At 36.7% G+C, this 11096-nt stretch overlaps 1 pseudogene; it reads right to left on the reverse strand.

Annotated features, from left to right (window-relative positions):
• Window positions 1–3701: 3701 nt before the first annotated feature.
• On the reverse strand, window positions 3702–10314 carry LOC110888541 (annotated as a pseudogene).
• Between the last annotated feature and the right edge of the window lie 782 nt (window positions 10315–11096).

Below are 11096 nucleotides of genomic sequence, written 5' to 3' on the forward strand. Positions count from 1 at the left end.
GCATGATAATACGTGAGATACATGTATGCTACTTGTGTAATATGAGTATGAAACTATGTGACTTGAGTCTATATGAAACTGATTGGCTTTGACAACTATGCTAGGACTTGATTGATCAACTTGAATACGTAAATAAACATACCGAGCAAACCAAGGTGAGTTCATAATTCTTGGGTATGCGTCCCGGTGGTTGGGACAGTCAGTGGGTATCCCGGGGAGGGATAAGGCTTTTGGGTAAAACTGGAATATTGGATAATAATCTCACTCTATGACTCTTAAGTCCCATCTTTTTGTTACCGGAGAGGTAACGGGGTATTAGTTGGTAGCGCTACTTAGGTTTGGCACCCTCACCCCGTACCGGAGAGGACGAGTGTGAACTAGTGACCCAGTCATGCCCAGTGTTTTGATAGGAACACTGGGGAATGGACAAAACATACATCAGGAGCCGTCTTGTTCAGTATCAAGATATTATCAATATTACTTTTGGATTTGTTAATGAACTGGAATAAACACTTGGTAACTAACGTTTTCGAAAAAGCTGTGAACTCACCAGCGTGTCTGATACACTTGTTGCATGCTCGCAGGTTGTTAGATGTCTGGATTTGGAACTTGCTGTCTGGAATAGCTGGAGTGGTCATGGGTCGACTAGGAGGGATTCATGTGATTGAACTATTGCTATTATACATTGGTTTTGAAACAGTTTAACTTTGGTTCAGTGTTGTAAAAGTCGGATTCCAAGGCCGAGTACTCGGCGAGTACTCGGTCCTCGGAACCCCTCCGAGGCGACTTCCTCCTAGGCGGACTCAATTAGTCGGCCTCGATCAAACTCGGCGCCAAGTCGGCCTAGCCGGCGCCTAGTCCGACGTAGTCGGAAAGAGTCGGCCTAGTCGGTCTAGGCGGTCAACGTGGTTTGTTTACTTTTAATTAGTCAAAATCGGTCAACACCGGCCTACTCGGACTACTCTACCTTGTACTCGGACTACTCGACCTTGTACTCAGACTAGTCGGACTTGTATCAGAATATTTGAACTTTAAACATGTTTCATTTTAAATTATACTTAGTTGAGATAAATTATGCTTATTTTAACATATATAGAATATATGACAATTAATTTTCTTTATAGTTACCATGTCCGCGTACTCCCCGAGTACTCTCCGAGTACTCCGATTACTCCCAACTCCCCAGTCGGCCGACTAGGGACCGCCTAGCGACTTTTACAACACTGCTTTGGCTTACTATTTGCTTCCGCTGAACATGTTGATTTTCATTTAAACTTGTTGATGGTATTTTCATTAATAATTGAGCACTTTATTTAGAAACTTGTATGGGTTCAATGTAATTAGTGGCTCATTGTTGGTACGTCACACGCCTAGCATGGACACTCCCTAGGTGGTATTTTGGGGGTGTGACATTTGATTTCGCATGCAATGTCATGTATAACATGCGATTTTGATTTTGATTCTGATGTATTAAAATTCAATAATTTGTATCTATAGGGGTACTGCAGCCAGATGATGAAGGATTGATAAATAAAGATGATGGAGGAGTGACAGACACCCTTATTGCAAACATTCAAACTGTCGAAACGGGTGCATACGCTTACAAACCACCTGTCAAAGGTAAAAAACACTTTATATTAGAAAAAAATAAAAGAACAAAATATTATATTTTTTAACTTACCCTGTCCTGCAGAAAGTGGTGAAAACGACACTAGTATTGAAGAAACAGTGAACTTAGCCAAATCTACACAAAACATCAAGAAAAAGTTCAAGAAAAGGAGCCAGAAGTGGAAGCAGTTTCTTTAGGAGAAACTACACAGAAGGACCCTCAATCACCGATTCAGGTATCGAAATTGAGAAGGAACCAGAAGTGGAATGCCCTCAAGTGACAGCTAAGGAATTGCAATCAATTGAGTCGCTTTTGAGCCTGGGACCTAGACTGGAAGAAAAAAAAGGAAAAAAAAAACCAGGTAGGGGGAGAAAAAACTCAAAACCAAATCCAGTTCCAAAACAAGTTATACCAAAGGGGTTAAATGAACTCCTTTATAAGACAATAGAAGCCGCCAAAATTCGAAATGAGAAAAGATGTGCAGACCTTGGAGAAGCATTTTGTTCCCCTTTCTGCAATAGAGTGGTAAACATGCACGAAGCGCTCTTGAATCAAGAATTGAGTGTGATCCGATACACATTTTCAACTAACAAACATCTATATACATACACTCAAAATATTTAACTATTTAATTTTTGCCTACCAGGGATATATTTTACCGATCAAAAACTGGGGTTTACACATTGAAAGGTATCTTTGAAAGCTTCTACATGGGTCAGTACGTAGCATCAAACGGAATAGATGCATTTGTGCATGTTCTCAACCTTGAAGAGAAGAAGAGGGATAGAAAATCATCACCATACAGACTCTTCTTGTTTAGCACAATGATGGTCTGTTTTTCTAAACATTTTGGCATTTGAAATTAAAACAGAAAATGCATATTGAATGATTTCGCATACAAATTATAGTTAAATCGCATGTAGAACAGTAGATAGTTTTTCTGTGAAAACAAAAACAACATTTTGCATACTATTGTAATTTCGCATACAGTACATATACAATTCGCATGTGAAAATTTTTCACACATTATTTTGCATGTACTAAATTCGCATGTACAAAATACCTTGTAATACATTACTTAACCTTGATTCTAATTACATAACATACAGTCGGATATCATGTACAAGGAGGAGACTTACAAGACAACCAACGTCTAAACGTATTTGCCTCAAATTTAGAAGACATAATACGGAAATATGAGGTAAAAAAACTTGATTCGGTTGACTTGGTGTTTATTCCGGTACTTCAAGTTGACCACTTCTATGTCTTTTGCTTCCACTTGAAAACCGACAAAATTGAGCTGATTGACAATTCAGTAGCTGAACAAGAATTTAAGGATAGATACAAGGGGCTTCCAGACACACTGGTAATACAAAAACTTCTTCATATACTTGTTATATTTATGTAAAAGCTACTGACACAATTTTGCTATGTTACAGAGAAGGGTATTGGTTTTATACCTACAAAAGGCCTTAAAACCAACACCAGCTATAAAAGCACTTGAAACATCAGTGATAGAAAGAAAAGTGATGGAATGGAGGATGGAGAATAATGGTGTAGACTGTGGAGTGTTTACGATGCATCATATGGAAACATACAAAGGAGAGAAAACACCATGGGTGACTGGGTTTGTGAAAGAAGATGAAGTAAACAACAGAAAGAATTCACAACTTCATCTCCTGAGGCACAGATATCTAAGTAAAATCATTCTATCCGAATACAATCTGGAGTGTCAAAAAATAATTAAACAGACAAATGCTTTCGATAAAAAGCCGGACAGAGAAAAGTATTTCAAAGATTTGGACAAAATAATCTCAGATAGGTTGAAGGCATTTATTGGAAATGACAAATAGACTTGTTTGATGTTGAATTTCTGTTGCATATTTAGACTTGTTAGATTACATTAATGTTTTTAATTTCGCGTGTTTTTTATGTATAAAATCACATGTTTGATATCAAATTGGTTATAAAATGAAAAATATGGAAAATAAACATGCGAAATCAAAATCCAATGACATAACACAACATGCGAATTATATGGAACATAAAACACTTGCATGAGTTACTAACAAAAGCACTAAAATAAACAGGTTCATTCAAAAGATGAAAGGAACTTCATTTTCATCTCCATCGAGCATCTTAAGATAGTTATTGCATCCGCCAACTCTTTTAACTGCTTCTCATCCCTCTCACCCAGATCAACTATGACACCTGTGCCTCTGCGACCATCAAAAAAATACCAAATCAATGAAATATTGTGTTTTGTACTTGGGATTTGTATAAATATGTGTATCATATGCACATATCAATTCATGTTCGATTTCAAGCTTTAAATCGCTTTCTGGAAGGTTATACGCGAACTGATACGTAAATATAACTAGTTTAATGCAACAAACACTACGGAACAGTGACATAGGCTTAAGATACCTTAAATAACCTTTACATAACTTAGAAATAAGTTTTGGAGGGTTTGGTGTGGCAAAATCAAGTTTATTCCCTTGCAGGGACTAATTTCGACAAACTGCGAAAGTATGCCGATTCGTACTGTAACGAACATTCCCGAACTTGATCATAAGTTAAATATGCCCTAAATATCCTTCATATAGCATAGAAATAGGCTTTGAGGTGTTTGGTGCGCAAAAATAAACTTTCTTGATCAATAGGGACTAAAAGCGTCAAAAAGTGCCCAAATGACCAGATTCATTGTATCTAATCCAATTTTGATGTTTTGATGGTTTTGATCATAGTTTTTCAATACCATTTGATGGATTTTGCTTGTTTTTAATGTTCCCATGGTTTAGAAAACCATGTGCCCACTTGTAAGGTCAAGATCAAAGCACGATTTGTGAGAAACGATCCTAACGGTTCTCCGAAATCTATAAATACCCAAGCTCCCATTCCATTTTCCTCATACCTTGATCTGATTTTATGCTCTAAGATGAAGCTTTATGCTTCATACCTGAGTATTTAGATCAAGTTCTTCCTAGCTTGGACCCGTTGTAAGTTTCTTTCATGCTTTTATGCGTTTTAAGCACGAAAGTCAAACTGTGTTTGACTTTTTTCTTTGACCAGTCTTTGGTCAGCACGAAGTTCGTTTGAACTCTGCAATGTGAGCGTAATCACAATGGTTATAGTCCCTTGTGACTATACCTACTGATTACCACGTTGATTAGGTGTAGTGACGAGTCATAGTTTCGGTCAAAATGCGTATTCATGCGTATTTTGCAACCAAACTATTCTTGGTTATCAAAACCTTTTGTTTTGATATCAAACTTGTTTTCTAACTTTGTTAAACATGTTTTAGCATGTTTAGCTCGTCACTTTTATATTAGTGCTTGTATAGGGTCGTAAGATAAGCGGTCTAAACAACCGCTTAGACTTTCGAACCCGACCCGTTTGGTCGATCATTAGGATCCGACCAAGCATTTATTGTGACCATAGTTGTATAGGGAATAACCTTCCGAGGTTATACCTTATGGTCACTTCATTTAGTTAGTTGTATGATAGGTAGTTTATATGCCTTAGGAAAATGACCAAAATGCCCTTTTTACGCATAAATTCATTTTAAGCATATGTAACATAAATTTTTGCATCTAAACTGATTAGGCATCATTATTAAACATGTTAAGGCATATAATACTTGTCACAGGACTAGTTAGGCGGTCCGAACGCGTTTTACGCGAACGACGCGTTAAAGTGGCGTAAGCTACCTTAACGAGTCGTAATGGGTCGTAAGCACTTAGGTTAGGTTTCATTTTAGAATGTAGGCTTTGTTAAACCATATTACATGAGTCCCTACACTCATTTGGTTTACGAAACCTCATTTTATCCGATCCTCCGATTTAGGTCCGTTTATTAACGTAGTTACCTATATTAGGTGTCGTTTGATTTTCGTGATCCCTCTAGCATTGCTTGGTTGTTAGTCAAGACTTCTAAGCATCCTCAAGTGAGTACATAGACCCCTCTTTTACTGTTTTTCAAACTGTTTTGGGGTGATACACATGTGCCTACTTGTTACTTTCGTGTTTTTCATGATTTTATATCATATGCTTGTTATGTTCATTAGTACATACTAGCCGTTTACCCGCGCGATGCGGCGGGAAACATATCACTTAGGTTGGTGAGTTTAGGGCTATGTACGGGGCGGTTTAAAACAGTTGCCTATAATTGTAATCACATTTAAGTGCAACAAAAGGTGTATAGGTTTACAATAAAGGATCATGAATAATACATGTGGACCAGGGTAGGGTAACCTTCTGTTTGCCAACCCAAAGGCCACTTCACATTTGGCTAATCCAAAGTGTTGTTTCTGGTTAGATACTAAAGGGTTCTTGTTTAAAGTTAGAAGATAGCAGAACAAATGACCAATAAGGAGAAAAGTGAAAACAATGGCAAAAGTAGAAGTGTAACAACCTTTAAGCAACTGATGTATGACTTTCTTAAATTGACATTAAAATTTTGCACATCCATAAAAAGATGAGTTTTGGATTAGAATTCAAAAATCAGATCCACATAACCGTCGTATAAAAACAATCATATGTTTAAAAAGATTCAACTACCGCTTTTAAAGGGAAGAGGAGGTCTAGATTCTCTTCACACTCGTGGACTAATCTTGTAAGAGGTTCCGTTGTGAAAAATGGTTGACGAAGAGCAAGTTGTGTGAAATGTACACGCAGTAATCCACCCGTTCGTTTGTCATACTTTTTTAATATCTTGATGATACCTGTAATAAACCCAAAACAAATAGAAAGGTTTATTCAAATGATATGTAATGGATAAAGGAATTATCATTTTGACCCGACTCATTTGTACCTGCAAAATTTAAGGAGTTGTAGTTTTTAAGAAGCACCATCTCGCCGTGAACGGTGACAAATTCTTTCCATATCGCCATCAATTCATCACTGAATTCAATTTCGGATGTTAAGACTCCATCTTTGCAGCTTTTCTCCTTCACTCGCTCGATTCTATGTTTTAGCTCCTGGTAAAATCACCAAATGAGCAGGACCATTCGATATATATCACTTAAGATTATGAACATTATAACAAAAGCACAAAGCATTTCAACACGTACTAAGCCGGTAATAGGCTAACTTAATAACCTCTTAATCAACTTAAAGACAGGAGAAAGTTATTAGTAGGTCATCATTAACAACTAATAAGTGAAAATTTGTAACTCTTTATACGCGATATGGGATGTGCATCACAAAGAAATTCGTTTTCTTTTCATTTTGGGATGAAAAATCCCCAAACTGAGATATATCATACTGATGCACATCCCTAGGTCCCAAAGTAGCAGGCCGATAAAATAAGCTCCAATTCCAAATCATGAAAGTTATAACTTTCCTCGTAATTAAGGACATACAAAGGATTCATATTTCTAACTCATAACTCGATGGGACGGTTTGTCACAACTCGCTTCCTTGTCTTTGGAGTCTATCACTACCAAAATCATTCCTATCAACACTTTTCATGTTCCTAGTTAGCAAATCTACATCATGGCATGTTGGTTCAGATTTACATTAAAGAATAAAATCTAGCAGCCATGTCACAAATGGAAGATCTCGAAAACCTAATATTAAAAATTTAAAGAGCACTATACAAGAACACACAATCTATGTTCAAAAGACCCCTAGGTGCTCAGGCGCAGCCCAGCGCACCAAATGTGTTGCGGCCTGAAATGTGAGCTTTCAGGTGATGCTTCAGGGCATTTTCTGGCCAAAATTCCAGCCAAACGTAGCCCTAAACAAACCTATAACATGCCTAAAACCCCTAGAAATATACTATACACCAAGCTTAAAAAAGCCCTCGCCTTTTAAACGCCTAGGCTCCAGGCTTTGTGGGCTTTTGACAACATAATAATCAGGTGAATCCACTGTTGCAGTTTACTGACTTCATATCCAACACAGTTAAATCGGCCAACATATTTTTTTTAACTATCTATTATTTTTGTGACCCCTTGGCATACTTGTTCTCTGTTCTCATATATTCTGCATAATAATTCATACAAAATAAGGGACAAAAGGTATTAGCAGGTTAACTCACTTGTTACTCATATAAAAGGTATTAGTAAATATAAAACATATACGTAATTATATATTCCTAAAATGAAAAAAAAAAGATGGCGCATGCCCGTATAACTGTCAAACCGCCAGAACGAAACTGTGAACTGAACCATACACATTTCAAACTGATCGACTTGCTTCGATTTGAGTGATTGGATTGGTTTTAATGGTTTATCAACGCCCCTAACACTTTGTAATTTGGGTTGTCCCAGAAAAAAATGAGAACTAATATGATGCATACCTGCAGAAAGAGGCTAGTTAAACTTGGGTAGTTGAGCTTCAAGATTTCCAATGAGCTACAGTTGCTGAAGTGGAAAGCATGTAAAAATTAGCCTTTTAAGTTATTAGATCATTACATTATTAGAGCATTACAACAATAAAATATAATACCTGAGATTGAGAAAGCATAAATTAATACAGGCCACATCAACTTCTTTCAAATATGCAGATAACGAAATGTTTAACGATGACAAATTAGAAAACCAAGCAACTGACAGGATGAGTACTTTCTTGATATTTGGACAACCAACACAGTTGAGATTTTGTAAAAATCGTTGAGGCTGGTTAGAGCCCATAGATGATACATATGCCCAATCAGCACTAAAACGCCAGTTTAGGTCATGCATTCAAACTGACGTGAGTTAAATGAGTACAGCAAGCAAGAAGCTCCTCTATGGAAGCCTGACATAAGGTCCCGTATGATAAGTTCAATTCCCGCAGGGTCGGGAGAGCCGCGTCTTTGTAAAGAGGTTCGACACGAGTGACGTGTCGTGAGATACTTGCATGCTTGAAATTTTAAAACCTTACAAAAAAAAAAACAGTGAAACTCATAAGCCAAAGACCAGAAATATAAAATAGAGTAAAATATCATTTTCGTCCATGAGGTTTGGCCAGTTTTGCAACTTTCGTCCAAAGGTTTGTTATTCCACATCTGGATCCAAAAGGTTTAGAATCTTACCATTTTCATCCGGCTCGTTAACTCTATCCATTTTTCTCCGTTAAGTCAGGGATATTTCCGTCTTATTTGTTAACTTAAAGGGCAATTCGGTCTTTTTCACTTTATGTACAAGCATTTTGCATAATATACAAGTATTCAAAATACCCTTAACGGAGAAAAAACAAAAATATCCCCGACTTAACGGAGAAAAATGGATGGCGTTAACGAGCCAGATGTAAGTGGCAAGATTTCAAACCTTTTGGATCCAAATGCGACAAAACCTTTAGACGAAAGTTGCAAAACTGGCCAAACCTCAGGGACGAAAATGGTATTTTACTGTGTAAAATTAAAAAAAAAATTCAGCATCCAGAAAATAAACCTTTAACTGCAGACAGGAGGCTAATACAGGCTGCAAATTGGTTAAGAACGTGTAGAAAGATCGAGCGATGTCAAATTTTTAAGCTGGCGGAGAGACAAGAGTCCGTCAGAACCAATAGATGGGCATGACATTAGAATTAGCGATTCAATGAGAGTACATGATGCGGTAGTTGCAGATAAGCAGTCGCCTTAGAGAGTGTCAGGTAGTTGAACAGCTATTGGTTTCTTGTTTATTAAATATTTCAAGCGATTTAAGATTCTCCAAATCAACAACTGAATCTTTTTAGTTGGTAATTAACTAATAATATTTATTTTCTATTAAAAATCCATTAATATGGTAGCTCATCACTCTTTTTAGACCCTATGTACTGGTACAATTATACAAGATCAGCATGCTTTAGCATACCGTTATTATAAATATTAAAAAAAAACCTAAACTGGATATGAACAAAAAGTCAAAAACATACTCAATGTTCAAGACCCGCTTGCCCAATCAAAACTTCTTTGACGGCATGTGGAGCGTCAAAAACTTGGTCAAGCCTTGAATATAGGCCCATGGATAACATCTGCTCGTTTCATCAGATTGGAAAAAAATTAGCTCCATAAGAACATGGTTTTAAAAAACGGTTGAGGCGTGCGCCTCGAGGCGCGCCTCAAAGTGAAACGGCCAAAAAACGATTCTGACCTCAGGGGGTTTATACTGCTTGTGCGCCTCAAAGGGAGGGGCTGAGGCGCTAAAAAGGTTGCGTCTCGGAGGTTTTAGATATTTGTTTTTGATGTTTTTGCGTTTTTGTATCAATTTTAAGCGGTTTATGTCTTTTTATGCGTGTTTTTTTATTATTTTGATGAATTTGATGATTAATTTAGTTAGTATTACTATTTTTATAAGATATATAATATTTATATTTATTTTTCAATTCCGCCTCGGGCTTACGTCTCGGTTCGCCTCGAGGCTTACGCCTCGTGAGGCGAAGTGAAAACGCCTCTAAACTCGTTTCCGTTTTTTTAAGCCTTGCATAAGAAGCGTATAATATTAAATAAAAACTACATCACTTGCCTCTTGAGAAATATTAAATGGCTCTGGGTTGCGATTTCCATCAGCAACCTGGTTAATTATGGCAACATCAAATGACTTAAGGTTTCTGAACAAGAGGTCACGGTCAGCAGAATCTTGTGTGATAAAAGCCTGCGTTTAGACAGAAAAAAGAATTAAACGATAGACAACGAGAAAATAAATATAAAATATCCATACTGAAAATTTCAAAATTTTAAGGTACCTTCCAAATGTAACAAGGAACATGACTCTCTAAGTATGAAGTATGAAGCATGAAGCTGGGTTGAAATGTTGACCCGAAGCACGATTAAAAATTAATTTAAGAAAATAAATAATAAAAACATATCCATACTGAAAATTCAAAACACAACATGAAGTAACCTCAATTAATACAGGCCCCTACACCTCCTTCTTAAACTCATGTTTGTGTGATTGTACCCATTGATAAGCATCAAAGATTTTTTCAGCTTCAGAATTTTTAACGCCTGTAAACATTTATTTTTAATATTTTCCATCTCCCTTAATCTACAAAAGATACAGGTGAAAATATTAAACCGGACGTCAAAGAAGATTATTATGCGCATACAATGCTGACATGGCATAGAACAGATTATTCACCTATCTGCGGTTTGCCTTGCTAATTGTTTATTTCGTTCTAAAAGCTACTCTTTTTCTTTCTTTTGATGTCGTTTCTCTCTTGCAGAAGCTTCTAGCTCCAATATTTCAGCACCTAACTTTTCCTGCAAATATAAAGTAATTTTTTCGAATATTAAAATAAATATTTTCAGATGCATAAACATTTGAGTGAAATAAATTCGACTTACAATTTGCTCTCGGGGAGTTTCATATGGTGGAACGTTTTGTAGTTCCAGCTCAGCGTCTGCTAAATCTTTTTCAGCTTTTGCTATTCGTTGCTGACGTGTGTTCTTGCCTCTCTAAATCCTCCATGTCATTATACTTCCCTTTCACTTTAACACCCTATATAAACTGCCACAAATATATTACCAACAACTTAATAAAAAAAACTGCAAACACGATGACTACACAGCTTCACAA

The sequence above is a fragment of the Helianthus annuus genome, chromosome 11, assembly GCF_002127325.2.
Source record: "Helianthus annuus cultivar XRQ/B chromosome 11, HanXRQr2.0-SUNRISE, whole genome shotgun sequence".
NCBI classification, from domain to species: Eukaryota; Viridiplantae; Streptophyta; class Magnoliopsida; order Asterales; family Asteraceae; genus Helianthus; species Helianthus annuus.